General features: G+C 41.2%; 1 protein-coding gene across 21 annotated transcripts in view; it reads right to left on the reverse strand.

The window, feature by feature from the left end:
• TBC1D5 (TBC1 domain family member 5) overlaps nucleotides 1-10,903 on the reverse strand; it is a 584,642-nt gene extending 573,739 nt beyond the window's left edge. For 20 of the 21 annotated variants that reach the window (XM_053598460.1, XM_053598463.1, XM_053598458.1 and 17 more), the window contains exon 1: nucleotides 10,724-10,902. The gene's annotated coding sequence lies outside the window, so the exon portion shown is untranslated. Of the gene's footprint in view, nucleotides 1-10,723 lie in introns of all 21 variants that reach the window. The other variant, XM_053598465.1, reaches the window with a different exon arrangement.
• Nucleotides 10,904-14,893: the final 3,990 nt, after the last annotated feature.

Raw genomic sequence — 14,893 nt, forward strand, 5'->3', positions numbered from 1 at the left:
TAATATTCAAAGACAGCAAGAGGGAGAAATTGGACAGGTAACCATTGCACAAGCATTAAACATTTGTAGAGTAGTATACATTTTCCTAAACACTGGTGTGTTTTTGAGAAAGTATTTACAATTAAGATTTGTTGTTATTCTGACTTTCTTTCCAAACTCATCATTTTCCCAATTCTCAATAATAACTAATGCTGATTCATCAGAAAGAATTTTGTAGGGGCTGGAACAAGATGGCAGACTAGAGATACGTTCTTTGCAGCCACATGTGGCAAGATCAGGGAGAAAGGACTCTAGGCACCTCTGGCTGGTGGGCTCTGCCCAGAAATATCCCTTCAGGGGAATAGAAGGCAGCAAGAGACTTCAGAACCCCAAAAGGAAGTAGAAAGCAGTGGAGAAGTGGCACAAAGGTTAGTACTTACACAGTGGCACCAGGCAGCAGCAGCAATTTACAGAGGACTTCCCTGAGGCATGTTTTGTTTGTTTGTTTGTTTGTTTTGAAGTGGGGGGAACCTGGGAACTTGGTTAAGTTACCTTGGGAGAGTGTGGTGGAACAAGCAAGTGATTTTTGAATAGTGCCCAGGGTCTGGGACGAAGCCACCAGGTACAGCAGACCTCTCATTGTTCGGCTGCAGGCTCGGCATAGCCATTGTGGGAAAGCTGTCTTATAGAATCAGCCCTCAGGGTCTTAGTGCAAGGCCAGTTCTGGCACATCTAATAAGCGGGGCAGCCACTCTGGGGAGATTTGAGTGACACATGCTTTCCTGGAAAAGCGACTATTTGGCAAAGGGACATAATTTGGAAAAGTCAAGGCATGTCTGTTAAACAGGCTGAGGAGAGGTTCAGAATCACAACCCTGCAGAGAATGAGGGTAAAAAAGTCAGGAAGACGGAACCAGGTCTCCTCAGCAAGACAGAGGCTTCTAGCCTCCAACTTATACAGCTGTATCAGCACCATGATTAGCATGTCATACCCCCAGAAGATCATTACCTGTTGCCCAGGCAATATGTGGGAAAATATATATTTTCCATTTTTTTATTTTTTTTTTGCAACTTTTTTCCCCCTACGTTTTTCTTTTTCCTCTTGTAATTATAACTTTTCAAGGTTTCCTTCTTCAATAAGAAAGGATTCTATTTTTGCTAGTTTTTCTACTCTTGTTATTCTTTATTTTTCCCCTGATTTTATCCCTTCAGGTTTTGTTTGTTTGTTTTGATTTATAATACGTTTGTTTTTCTTCTCAATTTGGTGGAGGTGGGGTCTTCCCTCTGCTCAGGCTGGCAAAGAGCTCTTGACCTCAAGAGACCCACCCCAACTCACCCACCCCCACAGGCGGGGATTTGTCGATTAAATCAAAGTACCCTATTGTACACCACTACTATTCCAGTCTCTCTCTTTCTGTTCCTCTGTTCTTTTTGTCAATCTTCCCTTTTACTTCCCCGTTTCCTATCACTTTTCTCTTTTTTTATCTTTTCTCCCTTCTTGCTCTTCACTCTTCTCATCCTTTTGGTCCTTTAAAAAAGAACACTTCAACATTTTAGGTCAGTGACAAAGTAACTTAAAGAGGAGGAGGAAGTGAAAGGAAAAGTACGGTAAGGAAACAAACAAAAATAAAACACTCATGCAGAAGAAACAGCAGAAAAATCGTGGCAACATGAAAAACCAGAACAGAGTAACCTCCACAAAGGATCATGAGGTAGCTATTGCAGAGGATTCCACCTATAAAGAAATGTTAGAAATGACAGAAAGTGGATTTAAAATACAAAATGATAAAAACAATGAAGGAAATTGCTGAGAAAGTGGGAAAATAACCAAAAGGAAACCCAAAAATGAAATCAAATAAGAGATGAATGACATGAAGAATAAAGAAAGGATATAGCAGAGCTTAAGGAATTGAAGCAATCAGGGAACTTAAAGATACAATAGAAGATATCAATAGCAGATTAGACCACGTAGAAGAAAGAATCTCAGAGGTAGAGGGAAAAGCTCTTGAGTTAAGGCAGGCAGTTAAAGAGAAAAAAAGAGAGAGAGAGTAGAATGTTCACTGAGAAAATTATGGGACTTCATGAAGTGTTCAAAACATAAGAATTATAGGTATCCCAGAAGGGGAAGAAGAACACCCCAGAGGAATGGAAGCCCTACTAAAGAATACCATAAATGAAAATTTCCCATGTATCACCAAAGATTCCAACACACTCCTTTCAGAGGGACATAGAACCCCAGGTCATTTCAACTGAAAAAGAGTCTCTCAAGACACATTGTCATGAACCTAAAGTCAACAGGAAAAGAGAAAATTCTGCAAGCTGCCAGGACTAAGTGCCAATTGACCTATAGGAACAAATCCATCAGGGTGACAGCGGATTTTCAAATGAAATTTTTCAAGCCAGAAGAAAATGGTCATCTACCTTTAAACTATTTAAAGCAATTTTCAGCCCAGAATTCTATATCCTGCTAAGCTAAGCTTTAAAATTGATGGCAAACTTTAAAATTGATGGAGGAATCAAATCATTTACTGATATTCAAGCATTGAGGACATTTGCCATAACAAGACCAGCTCTACAGGAAATACTTAGACCTATTATACACACTGACCATCACAATGGACCACAAGCAAGCTAAACACCCAGAAACTAAAGGTCAAAACCTAGCTTCCACAATGAAGCAAAAGATAAAACTAAGCAATGGACTATCCCCAAATAATATGAATGGAACTCCACCACACTTACCAATTCCCTCAATAAACATTGAGGACTTGAATTCCCCACTGAAGAGGCACAGGCTGGCTGATTGGATAGAAAATTGCAAGCCATCCATATGCTGCCTATAGGCTGCCTAACACACCTAGCCTGGAAGGAGAAGGTAACACTCAAGGTGAAAGAATGGAAAAAAAATTTCAGGCAAATGGAAATCAGAAGAAAAGAGGACTTGCAATCTTATTTTCAGACACCAGTGGATTTTAAGCAACTAAAGTCAAAAAAGACAAAGATGGACATTTCATATTGGTCAAGGGAACAATACAACTCAGACATTTCAATTCTAAATATTTATGCACCCAAGTGAAATGCTCCCTCATTGTTGAAACAGCCCTTAATTAGTCTGAGTAACAAGATATCCTATAACGCAAAGATAGCAGGGGACTTTAACACGTCTCTTACAAAGCTGGAGCCAGATCCTCTAAACAGAAACTAAACAAAGATCCAAGGAACCTATGTGAACCCAGAACAAAGAGGCTTAATAGACATCTATAGAACTCTCCATCCTAAAGCTAAAGAATATAAGTTCTTCTCATTGGCCCATGAAACATTCTTCAAAATAGATCATATCCTAGGACACATATCAAACCTCAACAAAATCAAAAGAATTCAAAGTATACCTTGTATCTTATCAAACTACAAGGCAATAAAGGTGGAATGCAACTCCAACAAAAATTTTCATCCCCACACAAAGGCATGGAAACTAAACAACTTTATGCTGAATGACAGTTGGGTCAAGGAAGAGATAAAAAGGAAATAATTAACTTCCTTGAGTCTTAAGAACAATGAAGACACAAGCTTACCAAACCTATGGGACATTGCAAAAGCAGTCCTAAGAGGAAAATTTATCACATTAGATGCCTATATCCAAAAAACCGAAAGACAACACATCAACAATCTAATGAATCATTGTAAAGAAATAGAAAAGGAAGAGCAATCCAATCCCAAACCTAGAAGAAAATAAATAACAAAAATTAAATCAGAAATAAATGCAATTGAAAATAAAAGAATCAATCAGAAAATTAATGAAACAAAAAGTTGGTTCTTCAAAAAGATAACTAAAAATCAATAAATCGGGCGGCACCTGTGGCTCAAGGAGTAGGGCGCCGGTCCCATATGCCGGAGGTGGCGGGTTCAAACCTAGCCCCGGCCAAAAAAAAAAAAAAAAACCCAGGCATTTTGGGGAGGCGCCTGTGGCTCAGTGAGCAGGGCGCCGGCCCCATATGCCGAGGGTGGCGGGTTCAAACCCAGCCCCAGCCAAACTGCAACAAAAAAATAGCCGGGCGTTGTGGCGAGCGCCTGTAGTCCCAGCTACTTGGGAGGCTGAGGCAGGAGAATTGCCTAAGCCCAGGAGTTGGAGGTTGCTGTGAGCTGTGTGACACCACTCTACTGAGGGCAATAAAGTGAAACTCTGTCTCTACAAAAAAAAAAAAAAATTAAAAAAAAAAAAAACAATAAATCATTGGCCAGATTAACCAGAAATAGAAAAGTAAAATCTTCAATAACCTCAATGAGAAATAAAAAGATGAAAATAACAACTGACACGACAAGATGCAAGAGATTATTTCTGACTACTATCAAAAACTCTATACCCAGAAATTTGAAAATGTAGAGGAAATGGACCAATATCTGGAATCACATCATCTTCCTATACTCAACCAGGAAGAAATAGATCTCTTGAACAGAACAATAACAAGCACTGAGATTGCAAAAACAATGCAAAAGCTTCCAACAAAAAAAAGTCCTGGACCAAATGGCTTCACATCAGAATTCTATCACACCTTCAAAGACAAGATTGTACCTCTACTGTAGAACCTATTCCAAAACATTGAGAAGGAAAAAACCTTACCCAATGCCTTCTATGAAGCAAACATCACCTTGATTCCAAAACCAGGAAGGGACCCAACTAAAAAGGAGAACTACAGACCAATTTCACTAATGAGTATTGATGCAAAAATGCTCAACAAAATCTTAGCTAATTGCAACTATGTATTTAAAGTATTATACATCATGATCAAGTAGGCTTCATCCAAGGGATACAACGCTGGTTTAACATATGCAAATCCATAAATGTAATACATCGTATCACTAGAAGCAAAAACAAAGACCACATGATCCTCTCAATAGATGCAGAAAAAGCATGTGACAAATTCAGCATCCTTTTCTAACAAGAACACTTAAGAAAATAGGCATAGGGGCACATTTCTTAAGCTGACTGAAGCCATCTATCACAAACCCTCAGCTAATAGGATACTGAATGGAGTAAAACTGAAAACTTTTTCACTTAAAACTGGAACCAGGCTTGGCGCCTGTGGCTCAAGCCACTAAGATGCCAGCCACATACACCTGAGCTGGCGGGTTCTAATCCAGCTCAGGCCTGCCAAACAACAATGATGGCTGCAACCAAAAAACAGCCAGGTGTTGTGACGGGCGCCTATAGTCCCAGCTACTTGGGAGGCAGAGGCAGGAGACTCGCTTGAGCCCACGAGTTGAAGGTTGCTGCGAGCTGTGATGCCACAGCACTCTACCCAGAGTGACAGCTTGAGGCTGTCTCAAAAAAAAAAAAAAAAACTGGAACCAGACAAGAATGCCCACTATTGCCACTATTATTCAACATTGTGCTAGAAGTTCTAGTTAATGCAATCAGGCAAGAGAAGAATTTAAAGGGCATCCACATGGGGGCAGAGGAGGTCAAACTCTAACTCTTTGCTGATGATATGATCTTATACTTAGAAAACCCTAGAGACTCAACCACAAAACTCCTGGACATGATCAGGAAATACAGTAATGTCTTAGAGTATGAAATCAATCTTCACAAATCAGTAGCCTCTGTATACGCCAATAACAGCCTTAGTTGAGGAGCAAATCAAGGACATAATTCCCTTCATAGTAGCTTCAAAGAAAATGAAATATTTAAGAATATACCTAACAAAAGAGATGAGATCTTTACAAAGATAATTATGAAACGTAAAAAAAGAAATATCAGAAGACATAAACAAATGGAAGAACATACCACGCTCTTGGCTAGGAAGAATCAACATTGTCAAAATGTCTATTCTACCCAAAGCTATCCCCACTAAATGCAATCCCCACTAAAATACCAACATCATACTTTGAAGAACTGGAAAAAATATTACTTTGTTTTGTAAGAAACCAGAAAACAAAACCTGTATAGCCACAGTTATTCTTAGTAATAAAAACAAAGCTGGAGGCATCACCCTACCAGACTTCAGGCTATATTAAAAGTCCACAGTAATCAAAACAGCATGGTATTGGCACAAAAATAGAGACGTGAACATATGGAACCCAATAGAAAACCAAGAGATGAAACCAGTCTCTACTTGCCATCTGATCTTTGATAAACCAAACAAAAGCATACAGTGGGGGAAAGAATCCCTATTCAACAAATGGTGCTGGAAGAACTGGATAACCACAAGTAAAAGACTGAAATGAACCCACACCTTTCACTACTTAGAAAAATTGACGCAAGATGGAGAAAAGACTTGTATCTAAGACACAAAACAATAAAAATCTCAGAAGAAAGTATGGAGAAAACTCCTGAGGACGTTGGTCTGGGGAAAGACTATATAACAAAGACTTCAGCAGCCATCCCAACAACAACAAAAATTAACAAATAGGACTTAATTAAGCTGAAAAGCTTCTGCATGGCTAGGGACACAACAAGTAAAACAATAAGATGACCTTCAGAATGAGCAAAGATATTTGCAAGGTATGAACCTGACAAAGGATTATAACTAGAATCTACAGAAGCACAAATTAATCAACAAAAAATGACCAAACAATCCCATCTACCACTGGGCAAGAGGTATGAACAGAACCTTCTCTGATGAAGACAGATGAAAAGCTAACAAACATTTGAAAAAATGCTCATCGTCCCTGATCATCAGAGAAATGCAAATCAAAACTGTCCTGAGATATCACCTAACCCCAGTGAGAATTGCCATGTCATAAAGTCTCCAAGCTGCAAATGCTGGCCTGGTTGTAGAGAGAAGGAAACACTTTTACTCTGTTGGTGGAACTGCAAACTTATACAACCTTTTTGTAATGAAGTAAGGAGAATCCTCAAAGAACTCAAATTAGACCTCTCCTCTGATCCTGCAATCCCATTACTAGGCATATACCCAGAAGAAAAAAAAAAATCATTTTATCATAAGGACATTTGCAATCACCAAAATGTAGAAACAACCTATATGTCCACCAACCCAGGAATGGATTAACAAGTAATGGGTACGTATACCATGGAATGCTATTCAGCCATTATAAAAGATAGAGACGGGCGGTGCCTGTGGCTCAGTGAGTAGGGCGCCAGCCCCATATACAGAGGGTGGCGAGTTCAAACCCAGCTCCAGCCAAACTACAACAAAAAAATAGCCGAGCGTTGTGGCGGGTGCCTGTAGTCCCAGCTGCTCGGGAGGCTGAGGCAAGAGAATCGTGTCAGCCCAAGAGCTGGAGGTTGCTGTGAGTCCTGTGACGTCATGGCACTCTACCAAGGGCGGTAAAGTGAAACTCTGTCTCTACAAAAAAAAAAGAAAATACAAAATACATATTTTGTATTAACCTGAATAGAATTGGAATACATTCTTCTTAGAAGAATCTTAGAAGTATCACAAAAATGGAGAAGCTAGAATCCAGTGTACTCAATTCTAATATGAAGGCAGTAGATCTAATACATACCCACATCAGAGAAAAATTCAAATCAATTCAAGGTGGGGGAAGGGGGAACAAGAGACCAGGGATAGGAGAGGACGGAGGAAGAGGTATGGAGTATGGCACACCTCTTAGGGGTGAGACACAATTATAGGAAGGACTTTACCAAACAAATGCAAACAGTGTAACCTAGTTCTCTGTACTCTCAATGAACCTGAAACAATAAATAAAACAAATAATAATTGATGCTATTAGAAATAGCCTACGGGTCCTCCCCCATACCCTGCATTCCATCTCATCACCCACCACAAACTCACACTTCTCAAGTTCTAGGGCACACACTTTACATACTGCCATTTCAGTGATCTATCCATGTTGAGAGAAATGTCTTAGATATGTAAGCAACTTCAGAACCGTGCTGAAAATAGGACAAAGATTTCAGCATTCTGAGACAAAAAGGAAGTTGCGGGTAGTACAGTATATTATTGTTTTATGAAACACAAATTATTCAACTTTAAAATGTCCTTTTCTAAGGTTCTCCTATTTTCATTGTTAAAATATTGTTCTTATGGCCCAAATAAAAAGTCAGTATCCCAGTAAATCCCTAAACCTAAGTGTTAGGGTAATAAACATACAAAAATCTATCATGTATACGTGGGCAGGTGGAAGGCAGGCACAAGAAGAAGTAAGGGACCGAAAAACTTGCAGAGTCAAAAGGAAATATATATTTTACATTTAACAGTGACACAGAAATAGAAAACTGACTAGTCCATCAAACAAGTGCAAGCAAAACAAAATTTTGCAAATTTCAACATCTTAACTCAGAAAAGATTAGAAGCACTAAGGCTTTAGATGGGATAAAATAGGGGAAATAAAAGGGTGACAAATTTGACTTCTAAAATGAAAGTAAAACTCATAATTCTCAACAGTATTCACAAAAAGGAATTGACAAGAATATCTGCAATGGACTTTCTAACTACTAAATTAATAATAAGGCAACATAAAGAAGATTGTTAAGAGTATGGACTCTGGAGTCAGCCAGCCAGAATCTGTGTTAGCTGTGTATACCACACTATGTGATCCACCCTCTGCTTCTCTATTCTCAAAGGAGGTTGTGAAGATTAAATAAGTTAAGGTACCTTAAAGCACTTAGAAGAGTGTCTGGCAATGTACTGTCATAAATATTACTTTATAACATGAAGAAACATGTTATAAAATAAGGACTAAAATGAAGACTATGAAAATTATGGTACTAGAAGTAGCTGATGTTATACTTTCACAAAGTTCTTCGAAAATTAAGTACAACCATTTTCATGTACATAAAGTATATGTGTTTATGTGACACTTCTAAACTTTTTAATTACATCAGAAAATAATGTGAATCCAGTTAGAGCACAGCCAGTAAGCAGGACTCTCAATTGTTTGCATATTTGCTTTTAAGGCTCAGGAACCCACTACTCAGCAGGCTGAACTAAAGTGGGAGAGAGCACACACTCAATACCTCTACTAAGAAAAGAAATTTTCATCCAGAATATTCCCAGACACAAGATTCTTAGCCTACATGATGATAAAACCCAATTACTCACAGTTGAACAAGTCTTTGGCTAGAAGTACACTAAGCTTCTACTTAGAAGTTCATAGGCCAGGGGAAGCAGGTACTACACAGCATAAGGTGAAGATTACTGCGCTCATCCTATCTACACCCTGGGATCCTGACTTGTCCAGCTCATTCTGCATAAGGGATCTCCTTATGCAAACTTTCTAGGTTCACCCTGCCATTTGCCCCTTCCCCCAAGCCACCTGTCCACCTGGGGTGAATTACTAAAAGAAATTTTCATTGATACATCTCCTTCTTTGAGCACAATTTATCTATATCCTTGCTACTCAAGGGTGGTTCCATGTCTGGCAGCACATAGGAGCTTCTTAGAAATGCAGACTATCAAGCTGTATCACAAATCCCATGAATCAGAATAGGTATTTTTAACAAGCGCCCCAAGTGATTTCTACCCATTTTAAGGTTTGAACATTGCTCTATATGACACTACTGCAGATAGGTGTGAAATTAAAAATGCTCAAGTTTACAAATGAATTCAGATATGAAAAGTACCAAAACATGAAATCAGTAAAGTTCAAAGAGAAAAACCAATATATAAATGAATTTCTTTGCCACTGATAGTAAGTGTTGAAAGATTTTTCAGCAATGCCTAATGCTCCCTTTAAGTATTTTGTGTAACAGAATGCTAATTATAGTTTTATTGAGACTGTATTTTGATGTATAAAGAATACAAAACAATCTTGGTTTAAAATTTCGGGATGTAGGGCAGCGCCTGTGGCTCAAAGGAGTAGGGCGCCGGCCCCATATGCCGGAGGTGATGGGTTCAAACCCAGCCCCGGCCAAAAACTGCAAAAAATAAATAAAACAAAATAAAATTTCGAGTTGTAATTAAATCATAATTGACAAATGAGCTCTTTCTAGAAAGACATTATTCAGGAAAAAAATGTACAGGATGTTAACTTTAAACATAAGATGACATTCCTGGATTTTAAACAATTTTATAACTACTACTGAACAAACTTTGGATAATTTGTAGAACTGAATATTGTTTTGGAAGGTTTGTGTTTGGTTTTCCAGAAAAGTTGTGGTGTTGGGAGAGGGATCAACTTTCACCCTCTGCAAAGTGTTTCTTCATATCCCGAAAGGCCTCACGTTCTTACAGAGAACAGACTTAAGTCGTACTGAAAACAAAGGCCTATTTCCTTTCCTCAAAAGTGAAGTTAAGTCTCGTCTCTTTTTAAAGGCTACAATTCACAACGTGAAAGAATTCCGGGCCCGAATCGCTTCCGGCCAGTGAAGGAAGCGCGCAGCCCAGGGCTGAAATGAACAGGGAAATTTACCAAGTAGGAAGTTGAGCCCCAAGCCCGCCACCAAGCTCTACCCTCTCGCTGCAGCTACCTTCCAGCCTCGACCCCGACCTCCTACGGAAGGGAAGGCAGGCTGGCTGGCAGCTGCCACCTCGCCTCGCTCGTCCTGCCCGCCCGGGAGCAGAGGGAGCCACCCCTCCCGCCACCCAACCCCCACGCCGACTCCGGGAGGCGCACACACGGTGGCGGCGGCGGCACCCTCGGGGCCTTCCCGTGAGGCGGCGGCGGCAGCAGCGGCGCGAGGGGAGGCGGGACCCATCCTGAAAGACTGAATGGGAAACCGGGGCCGGAGCGACTGCATGTGGAGGCTGCACTGGAGGAAGGCGGAGGCGCTCAGGGGCTTGGGCTTTTTTATGATTATCATCATCATCATCATTGCGTTTTACCTGTGGCGCAGCAGGGCTCCCCAGCTCCTACTCCCTGAATCCTCCTCCTCCTCCTCCTCCCCTCCTCTTTCTCTCTCTCTCCCTCAGTCTGCTGGGCGCTGGCGGAACCGGCCGGGCCGGCCCGACCTGAAAGAGAACAGGGCGGGAGAGGGTGGCGGTGGTGACCAGCAGCCACGTGACCACGCTCGCGCCGTAACGGCGGTAGCCTCCCGCCTCGCGCCCTCCCCGCGCTCCACCTCTAATAACCCCGCAGCCCGCGCGCCCGGAAAGCTCGTGCGCAGGCGCCCGCCCGGGACCACGGACTGCGCGGGCGCGTGAAGCGCTTGCTTTCAAGTCTAGGTATTTTGGGGCCCGCGAGACGCAAGTAAGTGGGGAGTGAACCGCGGAATGAGCTCTCCACTGAGCCGGCCGGCTGTTGGGCGCATGCGCGTGACTTCTTCCCGCCCCTTCTTCTCGTTTCCCACCGGTGCTCAGCTACGAATCCGCTATGGGGTCTTAATCAGAGCTTCTTGACGCTCAGTCCCACGGTGGGACTAGGCAGGAGAGTAGTTAGTCCCTGGGACCTTCTCTGAGAGCCTGGCCCTCCACCTGCGCAGGAATTTACTTTCCCTTGCCTCAGGTAAATGGCTTTTTTTTTTTTTTTGCAGTTTTTGGCCTGGGCTGGGTTTGAACCCGCCACCTCCAGCATAGGGGGCCGGCGCCCTACTCCTTTAAGCCACCGGCATTTCCCGTAAATGGCTTTCCACTGGACATTTTTTTGTACCTGAGTAGACTTCAGACCCAGCTCATCTGTCACTTGGAAACTTAGCTCTCCTTTGAAGGAGTCACTAGCACTTTGTGCAGACCAACTTTATAGTATAACCCATAGAGAAATAAAAGGTTTTTGTTTTGTTTTGTTTTGTTTTACAAACCCACAATACTAAACTTAGTTTTATCTTTTACCTGTCGCCTTGTGGTATCTCTATAAAGGACTGATGGCTATCAGAATTCAAGCAAACTCAAAAACCTTGTCTTGTTTGCCCTCAGTCTTTGCTTAATCATGGTTTAAGATTTTCTTTAACCCAAGCACGGGAAATGCTGGTGTTTCTTTCCCCAATATGAAAGCCTTTGAACAGTAATGCTAATTAGAGTGGTAGAGACTTCACCTAGTAAAAAAGATTTATGGTCTTTTATTAGCCTGTCTTCACAAAGAGCTCTAAAGGAAATTAATACTATTGAGTCCAGAAAAAGGAAACCAAGTCAGAGAAAGGTCAAATATCCAAAAGTTAGCAAGCTTCAGAGGGAGGTTCCTGTGTTGAAGATCTTTGTTCATAAGCAAACACATCACTTTACACAGGGATTCCATTGTTTTCTGTTGCCCCCTCCCTGTTGTAAAAGCTGGATGGTTAAGTTAGTACCTCTGGCCAGATTTAATCAGGGCAAATAAATAAGATGCAAAAACTCCCTAATTAGGAGTTTTGTTTAAACCAGTCATCATTACTGTTAGATTGGCAAATACTGAGATGATGATGAAGAAACAGGACTAGCAACAGAATCACAGAAAACAATGGGATGAATGTATATTAAAAACAGTATTTGCTGAGAGTGGTGGCTCATACCTGTAGTCCCAGCACTTCGGGAGGCTAAAATGGGAAGAGGACTTGAGCCCAGGAGTCAAAGGGAAACCCAGTCGCAAAAAAAAAAAAAAAAAAAAAAAACAAGAAAAAGAAATACTATTAACCAGATCTCTGAGAAACTAGGAAAATAACAACCCTTAAGACTCCACTCTTAATATGTTTGAAAAACTGATGGACTCTTCCACATTTAACACTGTGTATATCTCTGCAGTGATCCTACCCCATGGTTTCATCTAGCTACTACATAGGTTGTGCTAATGGCATTCCATACTGTATGGTCAATCCAAGATTCTGTTGTAGACTGTTATTTTGCTGGCCCACAGTGAAAATAACCCATGCTTCCCAGTATGGCTAGACTTGTTGCCTGCTTTAAACAATAGAATATGACAAAAATGGCTCTCTGCTTCTCTTGGGCCTCCATCTTAAGAGGCTATGCAGTGATGATGTTACCACATTTTTCTGCTGGGTCTTTAGACTCGAAAATTCAAAGAATGAATTCACTGACCACCACAAGTAAGCAAAAGGATAGATTTTTATTGATAGATGAGAAAAGGAAAACAAAGCCCACAGCACAACAGAAAGAGGTCCCAAGTGGATAGCCTGTTTTGGCTGTGTCTAGGGTAGCAGTTCTCAAACTGGGGGTTACGACTCCTTTTTAACAATGAAAATACCTGTGGCATTAGGAAGGTTGAGAACCACTGGTCTAGGGGTTTATATGCAGCTTCTCTTCCGTGCACAGCAGAAGGGTCTGGGGAGATGGAATATATGTCTAAAATATGTCACAACCATTAGTGTCAGAGGCCTATGGGTAGAAGTTAAAACTGCTATTGTGCAGGAATTTGGTCTTCTTTGGGGCAATCCAGCCCTCCCTGGGAGTGACAGCTTAGGTGGAACATTGATCAAACTGGTTTATGAGTCTTCTCAGACCCAGAAAATGGCATCTGGGTTCAGCCCTAGGTGAAAGGGACCTGCATCAACAACTTTCACTTTACCAGAGCCTGTAAAACGGGGATAGTAAAGAAAACCTACCACCTTTTTTTTTATTATGAGGAATGGTTTACCACAATGAACCACCCTTCCCCATATTACTTGAATAAGACTCATTCTCCACTCTTTCTCATAAGACTAACACAACTGTGACAAAGCCAAATATAAGCCTTTCCCTTTTTGCCTGAACCTATTGGAAAGGTCAGACACCCTCTGCTTCCTATTCTTTTTCTCATGAATAATTAGCTGGGATTAGAACTATTTGTCCCCTGGAAATTGGCTGGACACAGGGATAAACATTTCCTGGTTGAGACCTCTGATTACAAAAACAATCCCATCTATAATCGTCTCACCTATACGTAACTCATGTACTCTTCCCCATAAAAATGTCTTCTGCAATATTTTCTGTAAAGAAAAAATAAAATGTATAAGGCAACCAGGAGCAGTAGTACACAGTTGTAGTCCCAATTATGGGGGAGGCTGAGGCAGATTCCTTGAGCCCAGGAGTTTGAGACCAGCCTGGGCAACATATAAAGACCCCATTTCTAAAGTAGTAGTAATAATAATAATAATACAAGTATAAGGCAGAGATACTCTGGTCTTCAAATCTGAAGCATATTGTCCCTATTATAATTGTCTGAATAAAAGCTACTTTCCTAATTGTTTAGTTTTTGTCTTTGATAGCAGTTTTCATTTTTACCCTTTGGGGAAAGCATCATATAGAAAATCCAACTACTCTGAAGCTACCATGCAGTGAGAAAGTAAATGAACCCAACCTCCTGGAGAAGACAAATGGAGGGTAACTGAGACCCTGGCCAACAGCCCCAGCCTTGCTCCCGCTGGACAGTCAGTGCCAACCTGCCGTGTGTGTGAGTGAGGCCATCTTGGAATTAGAATTTCCAGCCCTAGTCTAGCTGCCCCACCTGACATCACTCATGGAGCAGAGCTGTTTTCTACTGTTCCCAAACCTCAGAATTGTAGGAAAGTAAATAAAACAGTTGTGTCAAGCCTTTAAGTTTGGTGATAATTTCTTAGCTATCAATAAATAACCATAATACCCTTATATATCCAGCTGCCTGCTAAAGGTGTGTCCCCATTGATCCCATGGGCACCTTAAACTCAATCTAGTTGGGTTTTTCAAATTCCTTCTAAAGCTGACCTTTTTCCTGTGTCCTTTACCCCCACTGGTTGTGTCTGCACCCCCTCAGTGCCCCAAGCAGAAAACCTGGGAGACTCCCTTGACTCTTCCATATCCTGCAACATTGAGTCACCACATAATAGGCTATCTCATCCAAGATACTTCTCACCCCTGATTTTCATTTCTTTCCTGAACTACTAAGGTTAATCAATTTCTTACTCATTGCAAAGAAGGTTCACTCAGGTGCCCAGATTACCTTAGAGGTTTATTATCAAGCAAGAAGTAAAGAGATGTGGGGAAATAGGCGAGTCATTTCCACCACCAGCTTTTGATGTGGCCCAGCTGGTCTCACAGAGCTCCACACCAATGATCTACCCTTTAGACCACAGCAATAGCTCTAGGGATCCAGCTCTCTCTGACTTCTCATGT

This window comes from Nycticebus coucang, chromosome 8 (assembly GCF_027406575.1).
Source record: "Nycticebus coucang isolate mNycCou1 chromosome 8, mNycCou1.pri, whole genome shotgun sequence".
Lineage (NCBI taxonomy): Eukaryota > Metazoa > Chordata > Mammalia > Primates > Lorisidae > Nycticebus > Nycticebus coucang.